General features: G+C 40.4%; 1 pseudogene; it reads left to right on the top strand.

Annotated features, from left to right (window-relative positions):
* Positions 1-5,235: 5,235 nt before the first annotated feature.
* Positions 5,236-6,191, top strand: LOC106558427 (annotated as a pseudogene).
* The last annotated feature ends 4,690 nt before the right edge of the window (positions 6,192-10,881 follow it).

The raw sequence follows: 10,881 nt of genomic DNA, 5'->3' as shown, positions 1-10,881 counted from the left end.
ACGGTTGTATCTTCTTTCTCATTAGTTTCCATGAGTATTTTTAATTCTTCTCTAATTTCATGGTTGACTCTTTCATCTTTGAACAGCATGGTCCTTAGCCTCCATGTGTTTGAAATCCTTCCAAACTTCTTTTTGTTATTTAGTTCTAGTTTCACAGCATTATGGTCTTAAAATATGCAGGGGACAATCGCAATCTTTTGCTATCGATTAAAACCTGATATGTGACCCAGTATGTGATCTATTCTGGAGAAAGTTCCATGTGCACTTAAGAAGAATATGTATTCAGTTGCATTTGGATGTAAAATTCTGTAAATATCTGTGAAATCCATCTGTTCCAGTGTATCATTTAAAGCTCTTGTTTCTTTGGAAATGTTGTGCTTAGAAGATCTTTCAACTGTACAAAATGCCATATTCCAGTCTCCAGGTATAAGTATATTATTATCTAAGTATGTCTTAACTTTGGTTATTAATTGATTGGTATACTTTGCAGCTCCCACATTCAGGGCATAAATATTCATGATTGTTAGGTCCTCTTGTTGGATAAATCCTTGAAGTATGATATAGTGTCCCTCTTCATCTCTTACTAGTCTTTGGGATACACTTTAATTTATCTGATATGAGGGTGGCTATCCCTGCTTTCTTTTGAGGACCACTTGAATGGTAAATGGTTCTCCAACCTTTTATTTTCAGGCTGTAGGTGTCCTTATGTCTAAATGAGTGTCTTGCAGATAGCAAATAGATGGGTCCTGCTTTTTTATCCAGTCTGAAACCCTGCGCCTTTTGATGGGATCATTAAGCCCGTTCACGTTCAGAGTTACTATTGAAAGATATGAATTTAGTGTCACCATGAAACCTATTCCGTCCCTGTTTTGTGGATTGTTTCCTTGGACTTCCTCTTTCTTTTACAGCGTCCCCCTTAATATTTCTTGCAGAGTTGGTTTGGTGGTCACATACTATTTCAGTTTCTGCTTATCTTGGAAGCTCTTTATCTCTCCTGATATTCTGAATGGGAACCTTGCTGGATAGAGTATTTGTGGCATCATGTTTTTCTCATTTAAGACCCTGAATATATTCTGCCAGCCCTTTCTGGCCTGCCAGGTCTCTGTGGAGAGGTCTGCTGTTAACCTAATACCTCTCCCCTAATACCTCTCCCCTCTCCCTCTTAGGTATCTTTTGTCTCTTGTTGCTTTAAGAATCTTCTCTTTATCTTTGGAATTTTGAAGTTTCACTATTAAATGTTGGGGTGTTTAACGGTTTTTATTGATTAAAGGGAGGGACCTCTCTATCTCCTGGATCCGAATGCCTGTTCCCCTTCTCAAGTTCAGGAAGTTCTCAGCTATGATTTGTTGAAATACACTTTCTGGTCCTCTGTCTCTTTTGGTGCCCTCTAGAACCCCAACTGAACGTAGATTTTTCCTTCTGAGGCAGTCATTTATTTCCCTTAACCTTTCTTCATGATGTTTTTTTTTTATTTATTTTATTTTATTTTTTTTATTGGTGTTCAATTTACTAACATACAGAATAACACCCAGTGCCCGTCACCCATTCACTCCCACCCCCTGCCCTCCTCCCCTTCTACCACCCCTAGTTCGTTTCCCAGAGTTAGCAGTCTTTACATTCTGTCTCCCTTTCTGATATTTCCCACACATTTCTTCTCCCTTCCCTTATATTCCCTTTCACTATTATTTATGATGTTTTAATTGTTTTTCTCTTTTTCCCTCAGCTTCCTTCCTTGCTATCAACTTGTCTTCTATGTCACTCACTCATTCTTCTACCTCTTTAACCCTTGTTGTTAGGACCTCCAGTTTGGATTACATCTCATTTAATTGATTTTTAATTTCAGCCTGATTAGATCTAAATTCTGCAGTCATGATGTGTCTTGAATCTTTTATGCTTTTTTTTTGTAGAGCCCCCAGTAGCTTTATAATTGTGCTTCTGAATTGGCTTTCTGACTTTGAATTGTAATCCAAATTCTATAACTCTGTGGGAGAGAGGTATGTTTCGGATTCTTCCTTTTGTGGTGAGTTTTTCCTTCTAGTCATTTTGCTCAGTGCAGAGTGACTAAAAACAAGTTGTAGTAGAAAAAGGAGAAAAAGAGAGATAAGGGGGGGAAACAAATAGAAAACAAAAAACAAGGAGGGGTATCCTCTGATTGTATGTAATGTAACTCCCTAGACTTCCCCTGGCACTTTCCAGGGATGCCTGGTCAAGAACTTGCTCTTCCCCTGTCCTTCCCACCGGCCTTCTGTGGGAGGGGCCTTCTGTGCTGAATATCAGGTTTTTGTACCTGGCGGAGCTGCCCAGCCCCCTGTCAGTTACATAGCTCAGTGGGAGCTGTTTATCCTGTGAGGCCTCTGCTCCCTGTCAGCCCTGCTCAATTCCAGGTACAAGTTGACACCAGGGGGAACAACAACAGTGGCGGCCGCCAGCTCTCCAGCTCTGGAGTCAGCTCCAGCAGTAACTACCACAGAGTCCCAGGGCACAGGGGGCCTGGGTGCTCCGGGGGCAGGGGCTCCAATCTGCACATCTTAGGGCCAGCCGGTGGCAGGAGCATCCTTGCTGCCTGTGTCCTCCCGGCCTCCGCATGTCCTGGGGGGAACGCTGGATCCTGGGCTGTGTCCCTCGACGCCTTGGGCTCCAGGGCCTGCACTGCTGGAATTGCACTCCCCGGGCTGCACAGCCCCCTCCTCGTGGAGCCACTGCTTGAGCCCCCGCCCGAGCTGCTCCTGGGCCATGCAGCCTCTTCCGTGTGGAGCCACTGCCTGAGTTGCCACCTCAGTTGTTCCTTGTGCTGTGCAGTCCCCTGTGCGTGGAGCTGCTGCCAGAGCCGCCACCTGATCTGCTACCAGGGCCCCGCAGGGCGGGAACTCCAGCCCTGTACGGAGCTCGGCCCGCAGTGTGTGGTGCGCTCATCCCTGGGGTGTAGTTCCTCTGTTAGTGCCCCTGGGACTCTGAGGGCTTCCCTGCCCCTCCTGGGATCCTGCCCGAGTTCCCTGCGAGTGCCTTTCCATCCGGGAAGATTGGTAGTTTCTGCTTCTCCGGGACTGGGCTTTCCTGTCCTGAGGGCACTGGTTGCCTGGCCTTATCCTGGCTGCTCACGGGGACCCCTCCCCCTTAGATGCTTTTTTATTTCTTTATTTGTTTTCCATCTTCCTACCTTGTTAGATGCACAAGCTCGTCTCACTGTAGCATTCCAGCTGTTCTCTCTTTAAATCTCAGGCTGAATTCATATGTTTTCAGGATGATGTGAAAATTATCTAGGAAGGTGGTGGGGACAGGTGACTTGGGGACCCTACTCTTCTGCATCTTGCCCCGCCTCCAGGGAACTTCTTTCTTGATTTAAGAAACAACCTGGATAGAGGGGTTAATAGAGAAGAAGGATAAATCTAAATAACAACAGAAGCGACAATTTACTGAATACATTTTCTATGCCTGGCTATTTGCTCTCTTTTTACATATATTAGCTCATTTAATGATCACAGTAATGTGTGAGAGTTTATTACACTCATTTTTTTAAAACGAGGAAAACTAAACAAATAAACAAAGTCACCTAATTAGTAAAAACCAGAACTACATTTAGGTAACTAAAGTATATAAAAGAATTATAAAGCTAAATAAAACTTCAAAGGATACCTGATATCACTCCTCATTACTTCTATTGAGGCTGCCTCAGACCCTCTAGCCAACCCAGTAGTCTTAATCTGTAGCAAACAGCCTTAGCCCATGTGATTGATTAATCTTTCTTTGTATATGTATAGATAACGTATTCTTTTCTAGAAAGAACAGAGGATATATGCACATCATGAAACACAAACCAGGCTCCCTTATACAACCCTCAGGCACTAAAGGGCCAGATTCCCTTGCACAACCCCTGAAAACTGAGATAACATCTAAAGCTGCTACCATTGAGTTTGCACAAAATCCAGAAATTTTACAGACCAGTGTACTCCCTTTATTGATTTTTAAAAAGATTTTATTTATTTATTCATGAGAGTCACGGATACAGAGAGAGAGGCAGAGACACAGGCAGAGGGAGAAGCAGGCTACATGCAGGGAGCCTGATGTGGGACTCGATCCTGGGTCTCCAGGATCACACCCCAAGCTGAAGGTGGCGCTAAACCACTAAGTCACTGGGGCTGCCCCTCCCTTTATTTATTAACTACCCTAAACCCCTTTAAAAGCTTCTGGGCCTAACAGAAACATCAATCACAGTTAAACTTTTTTTTGATGGTCTTCAAATCACTTTATTTGTATTTTATTTTATTTTATTGAGTTCAATTTGCCAACATATAGCATAACACCCAGTGCTCATCCCATCAAGTGCCCCCCTCAGTGCCCATCACCCAATGACCCCCACCCCCCCACCCACCTCCCTTTCCACCACCCCTTGCTCATTTCCCAAAGTTAGGAGTCTCTCATGTTCTGTCTCCTTCTCTGATATTTCCCATTCACTTTCTCTCCTTTCCTCTTTATTACCTTTCACTATTTTTTATATTCCCCAAATGAATGAAATCATATAATGTTTGTCCTTCTCCAATTGACTTATTTCACTCAGCATAATACCCTCCAGTTCCATCTATGTCGAAGCAAATGGGGGGTATTTGTCGTTTCTAATGGCTGAGTAATATTCCATTGTATACATAGACCACATCTTTTTTATCCATTCATCTTTCAATGGACACCGAGACTCCTTCCACAGTTTGGCTATTGTGGACATGGCTGCTAGAAACATCGGGGTGCAGGTGTTCTAGCATTTCACTGCATCTGTATCTTTGGGGTAAATCCCCAGCAGTGCAATTGCTGGGTCGTAGGGCAGATCTATTTTTAACTGTTTGAGGAACCTCCACACAGTTTTCCAGAGTGGCTGCACCAGTTCACATTCCCACCAACAGTGCAAGAGGGTTCCCTTTCTCCACATCCTCTCCAACATTTGTGGTTTCCTGCCTTGTTAATTTTCCCCATTCTCACTGGTGTGAGGTGGTATCTCATTGTGGTTTTGATTTGTATTTCCCTGATGGCAAGTGATGTGGAGCATTTTCTCATGTGCTTGTTGACATAGTTGGACTTTGAATGAGAAAGCAACCTTGTCCTCAGGTGGCCAGCTCAAATTCCATTCAAATTGAAACTCTTCTTTTTATTTTCATTCCAATATTTTATTTAAATTCTAGTTAGGCCTTTCTGCCCCTGCACGCTACCGAGTAAGCATCGTTAAAAGTCTCTCCTACCACCGCCATCATGTCTAAGTCAGAGTCTACCAAAGAGCCTAAGCATCTGCGGAAGCTCTTCATGGGAGGTTTGAGCTTTGAAACAACCGATGAGATTCTGAGGAGCCATTTTGAGCAATGGGGGACACTTACGGACTGTGTGGTAATGAGCGACCCCAACACCAAGTGCTCCAGAGGCTTTGGGTTCATCATGTACACCACCACGGAGGAGGTGGATGCAGCCATGAACTCTCTGCCGCACAAGGCGGACAGAAGAGTCGTGGAACCAAAGAGGGCTGTCTCCTGAGAAGAGTCTCAAAGACCTGGTTTCACTTAACTGTGAAAAATATTTTTGTTGGTGGCATTAAAGAAGACACTGAAGAACATCATCCAAGAGATTATTTTGAACAGTATGGGAAAATTGAAGTGATTGAGATCATGACTGACCGAGGCAGTGACAAAAAGAGAGGTTTTGCTTTTGTGAACTTTGATGACCATGACTCTGTATATAAGATTGTCATTCAAAAATACCATACTGTGAATGGCCACAACTGTGAAGTAAGGAAAGCCCTGTTGAAGCAAGAGATGGCTGGTGCTTAGTCCAGCCATAGAGGCCGAAGTGGTTCTGGAAACTTTGGTGCTGGTCTTGGAGGTGGTTTTGGTGGGAATGACAACTTTGGTCATGGAGGGAACTTCAGTGGTTGAGGTGGCTTTGGTGGCAGTCGAGGTGGTGGTGGATACAGTGACAGTGTGGAAGGCTATAACGGTAATGATGGAAGCAACTTTGGAGGTGGAGGAAGCTATAACGATTTTGGCAATTACAACAATCAATCCTCAAATTTTGGACCCATGAAAGGAGGAAGTTTTGGAGGCAGAAGCTTTGGCCCCTATGGTGGTGGAGGCCAATACTTTGCCAAACCATGAAACCAAGGTGGCTATGGCAGTTCTAGCAGCAGCAGCAGTTATGGCAGTGGCAGAAGGTTTTAATTACTGCCAGGAAGCCAAGCTTAGCAGGAGAGGAGAGCCAGAGAAGTTACAGGGAAGCTACAGGTTACAATAGATTTGTGAACTCAGCCAAGCACAGTGGTGGCAGGGCCTAGCTGCTACAAAGAAGACATGTTTTAGACAATTACTCATTTGTATGGGCAAAAAACTCAAGGACTGTATTTGTGACTAATTGTATAACAGGTTATTTTAGTTTCTGTTCTGTGGAAAGTGTAAAGCATTCCAACGAAGGGTTTTAATGTAGATTTTTTTTGCACCCATGTTGTTGTTTGCTAAATGTAATAGTCTTATCATTACGCTGAATAAATGTGTCTTTTTTAAAAAAATAAATTCTTGTTAGTTGGGACTCCTGGGAGGCTCAGGGTTTAGTGCATGCCTTCTGCCCAGGGTGTGATCCTGGAATCCCAGGATCGAGTCCCACATTGGGCTCCCTTCATAAAGCCTGCTTCTCCCTCTGCCTGTGTCTGCCTCTCACTCTCTGTGTGTCTCTTATGAATAAATAAATAAAATCTTTAAAAAAAACTAGTTAGTTAACATATAGGGTAATATTAGTACAGGAGTAGAATTTAGTGATTCATCACTTATATATACCACCCAGGGCTCATCAAAAGTACCCTCCTTCATACCTATCACCCATTAGCTCATCGCCCATCCACCTCCCTCTATCAACCCTCAGTTTGTTCTCTATAGTTAAGAGTCTCTTTGGTTTGCCTCCTCTTTTTTTCACTTTCCACTATGTTTATTTTGTTTCTTAAGTTCCACATATGAGTAAAATCATACGGTATTTGTCTTTCTCTGACTGACTTATTTCACTTAGGACAATACACTCTATTTGGGCTGCAGGAATCATTCAATATTTGCTAATCAATCAACATGACATTAATGAAAGAAAGGATAAGAACCATATGATCTTCTCAATAGATGCAGAAACAGGATTTGACAAAATACAGTATTCTTTCTTGATAAAAAACACTCAACAAAGTAGGATAGAGGGAACTTACCTAAACATCATAAAGGCCTTATATCAAAAGATCCAAAGCTGATATCAAACTCAATGGAGAAAAACAAATCTTTTCCTCTAGAGTGAGGAAAAAGACAGGGATGTCCACTCTAATCATTGTTACTTAATATAGTCCTGAAAGTTCTTGCCTCAGTAATCAGACAACAAAAAGAAATAAAAGGCATCCAAGTCAGTAAGGAAGAAGTCAAACTTTCACTTTTCATAGATGACATGATACTCTATGTAGAAAACCCAAAAGAATCTACCAAAAAATTGCTATAAATGGGACCCCTGGGTAGCTCAGCAGTTGTGCATCTGCCTTCAGCTCAGGGCATGATCCTGAGGTCTGGGGATTGAGTCTCACATCAGGTTCCCTGTGAGGAGGTAGATTCTCCCTCTGCCTATGTCTCTGCCTCTCTCTCTGTGACTGTCATGAATAAAAAAAATATTTTAAAAATGTTTAAAAAATTAAAAAAAATTAAAAAAAAATAAAATAAAAAATGTTAGAAATGATGCAGGAATTCAGCAAAATCTCAGGATATAAAATCAATGTACAGAAAGCTGTTTCATTTCTATACATCAAAAATGAAGGAGCAGAAAAAGAAAACAATTAATCAATCCCATTTATAATTGTACCAAAACCCATAAGATGTCTAAGAATAAAAATAACCAAAGATGTAAAAGATCAGTAGTCTGAAGTCTACAGAACACTTATGGAAGAAATTGAAGATGACAAAAATGAAATGGAAAACTCAATTATCTTATACATAGACCTTTCAAGTAACTAGCATTTGAACTAAGGATTCTGTAACACCAAACAATAACCCCATCCTTCCAATATAAGAAGGACATGATTGGCCCTGTCCATGTGCATCCTGTTATTTTCAATCTTCTATTCCAATATATTAAAATTCTTAGGTGCTTTTTCATAATTATACTACATTTCCTATTTTATTTTCCTAAGTTATTCCCTGATGAGAAATAGTAGACACTATCAAATATTCAATTAATTTCTACTAATAATTGTTCATGAATTTGAAAATCTTGTAGATTAATTATCCCAATACATGTAGCCTATCCTCATAGGTTTTTTTTATATTCCTTCAATAATTTCTGTTGTTTCTTTATGAATTCTAAAAACAATGAACAATACTAAATTAGATAAAACTTTAGAAACAGAGAGTTGGATTAAATAGTGAAGCTTGCAAATTTCAGACATAAAGAGAAAATCCTAAAAGCAGCTCAAGACAAGAGATTCCTAATATATAAGGGGAGAAATATCAGATTAACAGCATATATATCCAGAGATCTGGGAAGGCCAAAAAGGGCTGGCATGGTATATTTAGGGTACTAAACGAGAAAAACATAAAGCTAAGAATACTTTATCCAGCAAGCCTGTCATTCAGAATAGGAGAGATGAAGAGCTTCCAGGATAGAAACTGAGAGAATATGTAAGTACCAAACCACAACTGCAAAAAAAAAAAAAAATACAAGGGGAAATCCTGAAATCAAAGAGGGAGCCCAAAGAAATAATCCACAGAAACAGTGACTGTATAGGTAATACTATGTCACTAAATTCATATATCTCAATAGTTACTTTGAATGTGAATGGGCTAAATGATTGAATCAAAAGACAGAGTATCAGACTGGACAAAATAGCAAGACCCATCTATTCTGTCTATAAGAGATTCATTTTAAACCTAAGGACACCTCCAGCCTGAAAATGAAGGGGTGGAGATCCACTTACCTTTCAGATATTTCTCAAAAGTAAGCTGGGGTAACAATCTTCATATCAAATAAATTAGATTTTAAACCAAGATGGTAATAAGAGATGAAGAGGGACACTATATCATACTTAAAGGATCTATCCAACAAGAAGATTTAACAATTATGAATATTTATGCCCCTAATGCAGAAGGAGACAAGTATACCAATCAATCAATAACCAAAGAAAAGTGATACTTAGATAACAATACAATTATTGTAGGAGACTTCAACACAGCAGTCTCAGCAAAGGACAGATGTTCTAAGCAGAACATCACCAAAGAAACAAGGGACTTGAACGACACACTGGACTAAATGAATTTCACAGATATATGCATCCTAATGCAACTGAATACACAGTCTTCTCAAGCGTACATGGAACTTTCTCCAGAATAGACCACATACTGGGTCATGAATCAGGTCTCAACAATTACCAAAAGATTTGGATTATCCCTTGCATATTTTCAGACCACAGTGCTTTGAAACTAGAAATCAACTACAAGAAGAAATTCGGATGAAACTCAAACACTTAGAGGTTAAAGAGTATCCTACTAAAAGATGAATGGGTCAACCAGGAAATTAAGAAGAATTAAAAAGATTCATGGTAGGTAACAGAAATGAAAGTAAAACTGTTCAAAATCTTTGGTATACAGTAAGTTGGTCCTAAGAGGGAAATACATCGCAATACATGCCTCCCTCAAAAAATTGTAAAAATCTCAAATACACAAGCTAACCTTGAACCTAAAGGAACTGGAGAAAGAATAGCCAATAAAGCCTAAACCAAGCAGAAGTGAGATTATAAAGATTAGAGCAGAACTAAATGACATACAGATGAGACGAACTGTAGAACAGATCAACAAAACCAAGAGCTGGTTCTTTGAAATAATTAATAAGATAGAGAAAAGCCTAGCCAACATATTAAAAAGAAAAAAGACTCTAATAAAACCATGAATGAAAGAGGAGAGATCACAACCAATACCAAGGAAATACAAAACATTTTAAGATAAGATTATAGGGGAAAGGAGAGAAAATGAGTGGGAAAAACTAGAGATGGTGACAAAACATGAGAAACTCCTAACTCCTGGAAACCAATAAGAGGTAATGGAAGGGGAGGTTGGCGGGGGGATGGGATGACTGGATGATGACAGTGTGGGGGGGCACTTGATGGGATGAGCACGGGATGTTATACTATATGTTGGCAAATTGAACTCCAACTCCAACTCCAAATATTTGATATATATATCGAATATATATAACATATTATGAGCAAATATGTGTCAACAAATTAGGCCTTCTGGAAGAAATTGATGCATTCTGGAAACCAACAAATTACCAAAAATTAAACAAAAAGAAATACAAAACCTGAAAATGTCAAAAACCAGCAAGGAAATTGAAGCAGTCATCAAAACCTCCCAGCAGAGACAGAACATAAAGACTCCTAACTCTGGGAAACGAACGTGGTGGAAGGGGAGGAGGGCGGGGGGTGGGGGTGAATGGGTGACGGTCACTGAGGGGGGCACTTGACGGGATGAGTACTGGGTGTTATTCTGTATGTTGGCAAATTGAACACCAATAAAAATAAATTTATTATAAACAAAGCAAAACAAAACAAAACAAAACCTCCCAGCAAACAAAAATCCAGGGCCAGATGTCTTCCCAAAGGAATTCTAAGAAACATTTACAGAAGAAATATTACCTATTCTCCTAAAGCTGTTTCAAAGGATGGAGATTTAGGGAATACTTCCAAACTCATTCTCTGAGGTCAGAATTACCTTGATCTCAAGCCAGATAAAGACTCCACCAAAAAGAAAAATTAAAGATCCATATCCCTGATGAACATGGGTGCAAAAATTCTCACCAAGATTCTAGCCAGTAGGGTCCAACGGTTCATTAAGTGGATTATTTCCC

The sequence above is a fragment of the Canis lupus genome, chromosome X, assembly GCF_011100685.1.
Source record: "Canis lupus familiaris isolate Mischka breed German Shepherd chromosome X, alternate assembly UU_Cfam_GSD_1.0, whole genome shotgun sequence".
Lineage (NCBI taxonomy): Eukaryota > Metazoa > Chordata > Mammalia > Carnivora > Canidae > Canis > Canis lupus.
This window is presented reverse-complemented; position numbering and strand designations above follow the sequence as displayed.